This window comes from Macaca nemestrina, chromosome 15 (assembly GCF_043159975.1).
Source record: "Macaca nemestrina isolate mMacNem1 chromosome 15, mMacNem.hap1, whole genome shotgun sequence".
Lineage (NCBI taxonomy): Eukaryota > Metazoa > Chordata > Mammalia > Primates > Cercopithecidae > Macaca > Macaca nemestrina.
This window is the reverse complement of record NC_092139.1, coordinates 103,064,659-103,070,538: the sequence shown is the minus strand read 5'-3', so window position 1 is coordinate 103,070,538 and position 5,880 is coordinate 103,064,659.

The following is a 5,880-nucleotide window of genomic DNA, read 5'->3' as shown; positions in this document are numbered from 1 at the left end:
TATCCCACCCCTTCTGTGCTCAGTTTCCTCATCTGTAACAGGAGTCATAAGCCACTAACTCACAGGGTCGTGGGGAGGATGGAATCAGGGTGGTTAGCACATAGGGAGTGCTCAATAACTATGAGCTATTGTTACCATTCACTCCTTCCTTCATTCATTTGACAAGCATTTTTTAGGGAACTCGACAACCTACACATGGGCTGTCAGGGAGCGGCCCAGGGCAAAGGGAAGCCCCAGACACCCCTGGCCTCCAAAATCAGACCTATCCCCAGCAACCCCTCCAGGCTCGCTCCCAAATCCCCTACATGTGCCCTATGCCACAGGGACGGGCCTTGGTTCTCCTGACTGAGCTGCCACACATTTCTGACTTCTGAGCCTTCACTGTTCCCTCTGTCTCAAATGCCTCTCCCTCTTCCTCCACCTCGGATGACGGATGAAGGCTGGGACCACCTAAAACATACTTAGCTGGCACTTTCCTACCTTGCATCCATGAAAACTCATTCTGTGGGCAAGGGGGACTTGCTTTGTTTTCCCTGTCACTGGTCCCTCCAATCCGTTCTGCCCTAATCCCTCTGCTAGAGGCTGAACTGTGACCCTCAAAATCAGTATGTTGAAGCCCTAGCCCCCAGCACCTCCGAATGTGTGAATATTTGAATACAGGACTTTTCAAGAGGTAATGTATATTAAAATGGGGTCATAAGGGTGGGCCCTCATCCAATGGCTGGTGTCCTCATAAGACGACATTAGGATACAGACATGCGCAGAGGGACAACTAAGTGAGAACATAGAGAAGGTGGCCATCTACAGCCACGCATAGGCCTTAGAAGAAACCCACTTTGTTGGCTACTTGATTTTGGACTTCCAGCCTCCAGAACAGCGAGACAAAAAATTTCTGTTGTTGAAGCTGCCCGGTTTGTGGTATTTTGTTGTGGATGCCCTAGCAGACTAATACACACCCGCCACCACTAGCACCCTCTAAATCCAAAGGGTAGAGCACAAACTCCTCCAAATTGGCCTTTTGCAGAATTCTGGGAGAAGGTGCTAGTTATCAATCTACTACTCACAGCCAATTCTCTGACCACTCACTAAAAGGAATCTGAAGACTTAGAAAAGGGGACAAAAAAAATCAACTGCCTCTTGCAAGGAATTCAGTTTCCAAATAACTTTCTTTTTTTTTTTTTCTTTTTTTTTTTTTTTTGAGACGGAGTCTCGCTGTGTCGCCCAGGCTGGAGTGCAGTGGCCGGATCTCAGCTCACTGCAAGCTCTGCCTCCCGGGTTTTTACGCCATTCTCCTGCCTCAGCCTCCCGAGTAGCCGGGACTACAGGCGCCCGCCACCTCGCCCGGCTAGTTTTTTGTATTTTTTAGTAGAGACGGGGTTTCATTGTGTTAGCCAGGATGGTCTCGATCTCCTGACCTCGTGATCCGCCCGTCTCGGCCTCCCAAAGTGCTGGGATTACAGGCTTGAGCCACCGCGCCCGGCCAAGTGCTAGGATGTCTTAATTACTCAGTGGAGGTAACGGATCAACTGGTCTGAGGAACGGCCTGCCACACCCACTGGCCCTGCTCTCTTCTCTTCAGGAGATAGGCACTAGTATTTGCCTCAGTTTACAGGTAAGGAAATTAAGGCTCAAGTGGCAGAGCTGAGATTCAAACTCAGACCGTCTGGCTCCAAGTCCATGTTCTTTTTTGAGAGACGGTCTCGCTGTCACCCAGGCTGGAGTGCAGTGGTGCAATCACAATTCATTGCAGCCTCAAACTACTGGGCTCAAGCGATCATCCCACGTCATCCTCCTGAGTAGCTAGGACTACAGGCACACCACCACACCCGACTAATTTTTTTTTTTTTTTTTTTTACCTTTTGTAGAGATGGGGGTCTCAGCTGGGAGCAGTGGCTCACGCCTGTCATCCCAGCACTTTGGGAGGCCGAGACAGGCAGATCACTTGAGGTCAGGAGTTCGAAACCAGCCTAGCCAACATGGTGAAACCCCATCTCTACTAAAAATACAAAGAAATTAGTCAGGTGTGGTGGCAGATGACTGTAATCCCAGCTACTCAGGATGCTTAGGCAGAATTGCTTGATCCTGGGAGGCGGAGGTTGCAGTGAGATCGTGCCTATGCACTCCAGCCTGGGCGACAGAGTAAGACTCTGTCTCAAAAAAAAAAAAGAGAGATGGGGGTCTTACTATGTTGCCCAGGCTAGTACTGAACTCTTGGCCTCAAGCGATTCTCCTGCCTCAGCCTCCTAACGTGCTGGGATTACAGGCATGAGCTACCACACCTGGCCCCAATTCCATGTTCTTAACCGCTGTGCTTTATTGCCTCATATTTTTAGTAAAAAATGCTTGTTTTTGATCTATATATTACCAGAGTCACATTGAAAACCATCTTAATGTACTCTTTGGCCATACTGTAATGTGTTAAAATCCAGACTTGACACCCCTAATTAAACATTTGTTAAACACCAAACAGACTTATTCATGTTTACAAACATACGAAAAGTAAGTCCAACGTCCAAAAACATAAAACCTTCTTCCATGAGCTGCTGTTTGGAATGCTTAACTTCTGCATTTTTTAAATTCAACATTTTTGTGATTTTGTTACTTATAGGCAAGATAATGGGGTTTTAGACTGCTCTTTATAAGCATTCTCTAAATAACATAATTGAAGTGTGGGCCATCTTTATTTCCAATAAAGAAAAACCTAAATTGGATAGAACCTTTGCGAAGTTCCCTAACACTGGGTTTGTAAGTCCCTGTGCTCTGTGACTTCAGATCTGATGGCTGGAAGCTCACAGGTCTGGTGAAGATCATGTGGTTGGCATGTGTATCCTCCTCAGTGATAGCTGCTTAGGCTTCCTGCCTGACACCAGTGGCCCACAACGGGTATAAATTAAGTCATATGTGACTAAGGACAGGCAACATGGTCTTAGTTCCCAAATCAACACAGAGGTGGTATCCGTGAATGGAGAGAGAAACCAGGTAAAAGGACTCCATCACGAGCAAGCTTGTCTGCTCTCTCCTTCCCAGACCCGGAATTGGAGAAGGGGTGGAGCGGCTCTCATGGTGGGAAGAGAAGAGACCCATGCAGCCAGGAGTAGAGTGGGGCAGGGAACGCAGGAGAGGCTCTGCCTCTGCGCACACGAAGGCATGAAAAGGTGAAACCTGAGATGGCAGAGGCTGAGGCAGGGAAAACCACAGGCACCCAGACCTTCCTGGGAGCACCTCTCTGGGGCCAGACCCAGCTGCTCTGATGTCTACCCTCTCAGTTAATCCTCTCAGCCACCCCAGGATGGAAGGGCTACTTTACTGCTGTGCCCTTTCTACAGATGACAGGAGGCTGAGGGGTGAAGTGCTGTGCCCGGCAGAGAGAAATGTCCGCTGGGCTGCAGCCTGTAGCTGATGAGGGTAGGGACAGATCTGAGAAGACAGGCCTAGGGGAGACAGGTCACAGGTGAGGGAAGAGCTCAGCCACCCTGAGTGGCAGCAGCAACTCGGGAATCCAGTCCCCCTGGCACTCTCCGCCTCCCTAGATGTCACTGAGGCCTGCCTGGAGAGTCCACTAAGCCCAGCCCCCACTACTACTCACAGCCTGAGTGCTCCCCTCTCCTGGCCTCCCAATCCTTGCAAGAGGCTGGCTCTGCTGGTCTCCCTTCAGGCTCTCCCCTCAGCCTTTGCTTCCCCGAACGAGCAGCGGTTTCCCTGGCCCCGGGCCTCTCTTCATGCTGCTGCCCCGATCTGGAAGGAGACTGGCACAACTGCTCCTCCTAGGAGCCCCCCCACCCACCACAGCAAAGCCAGTTGGGTCCCCTTTGGCCTCTCAGTCCTGTGCCTGCCAGTCAGGCCACCTACCCCTGGGAACCTACCCCTGGGTCAGCCTCCCCCACCTAACGGGCACCTGCCTCCCCCAGGCCAGGACTGTCTCTGCCCAGTGTCCCACTCAGACCGGGATCAGGGACTGCCCAGAGAGCATGTGGCAGAAAAGATGACATGAGTGGGGATCAGAGCCACCAGGTGTGAAGCCTGACGCTACACTCCCTCACTGTGACACCTGCCTCTCTGAGCCTCAGTTTCTCCACCTGTAAAACAGAGGTGACCACAGCAGCACCACCCACCACAGGGGTGGAGAAATGGCCACCAGCAAAGTTGCCGCTGCAGGGTGAATCTCATGCGAGTCCCACACTCCACGAACAATCTGGACAGGAAGACCTTGGGCCTGAGATGCACACAAGTTCCCATCTGAGCAAGATGAAAGGCTAGCAGGAACCGGAGATGCGGCCTCGAACACAAAACCTACAGCGCACCCAGTAAGGTTGCCACCCCACCAAGAAAACAAAAGCTGTTGCAGACACTCTCAACATTATCCAAAAAGAAACGGGCTTTGAACCTGAGTGAGTCAGAGGAAAGCTGATTTAGCTGCTCTCATCTCTCCATTTCCCGGAACAGTATGGAGTCAGAAAGGGCTTTGAGCTGCACGCATCTTCTGCACAAAAACACACTTGTGATTCAACAATGACCACACGGATGCACCAAGCTTTCTTGTATTTTTAGAAAAATCAAATCATCTTTCTTCAAGTTTGTGTCATTTTTACATGGCAATTACTTTTAAATACCTTATCTAGTAATTAGAAAGCTTCGTAGATTTCCAAATTCATGTTTTGCTTGACACTTTCTTTATATTTCTAAATGTATTTTAAATATCAAATATTTTATTTCACTGATTTCTATTTAATTTTATGAATCCTAGCTTTTTTTTTTTGAGACGGAGTCTCGCTCTGTCGCCCAGGCTGGGGTGCAGTGGCCGGATCTCAGCTCACTGCAAGCTCCGCCTCCCGGGTTCACGCCATTCTCCTGCCTCAGCCTCCCGAGTAGCTGGGACTGCAGGCGCCCGCCACCTCGCCCGGCTAGTTTTTTGTATTTTTTAGTAGAGACGGGGTTTCACCGTGCACCACGTTAGCCAGGATGGTCTCGATCTCCTGACCTCGTGATCCGCCCGTCTCGGCCTCCCAAAGTGCTGGGATTACAGGCTTGAGCCACCGCGCCCGGCCGAATCCTAGCTTTTTTAACACAACAAAACATACCAAGTCAGAGTGACTTTCTGAAATTAGGCAAAGTGACCAAGACACTTGGCAACACTCCTTCCTCCAACATCACTGTCACTAGTGCTTTCTGTCATTCAATCCTCACAACTCAGGGTGAGGAACCCCCCCATCTCCAGTTCACTGAGAAACTCAGGCACAGAAAAGTGAAACGTCTCGCCCAAGGCCATACAGTTACACGTGGCCCACCAGGAAAGAACTGGCTGGAGTCCTAGTTCCTGCCTGGTGGGCCACTACACTCCCCTCACTAACAGCTGCTCACCGACCCTAAGCACAGCCCTGAGTACAAAGTTCCCAGTGAGCCTGGGGATGTCTGGGCTCTGCTGGGGTCCCCTCTGGCAGCACACAGACTTAAGTCCATCTGACTCTAGAACTGAAGCTCTGCACCTTCTCTAAGCCGGTTCTGGTGTCAGCCTGCTTACAGATGAGGAGACTAAGGCATGGAGAGAGTCAATGAATCCAAGCAGTCTGACCGCGGCACCACGGCTCGCAGTCCCCCAGTAAGTTGCAAAGGGGACAGGTGAGGCGGATCAGACTCACACACTTTGAGAAGCACTTCCCCACTCCCTGGTCTCACTGGATTCCCAGCATCAAGGCAGTGGCTTTAGGAGCCCCCTTAAACGGATGAAGAAACCGGAGCACTAAAGTCACGTGACTTGCCCGGAAGTCTGAGTGGCAGACCCAAGTCAAGACACCCAGGTGTGTCTGGCTCTGTTCCCCCATACTTACCCTGCCATGAGGGCCCGATGGAGGTGACAGGTCACCGAGTGCACAAACCCACAGA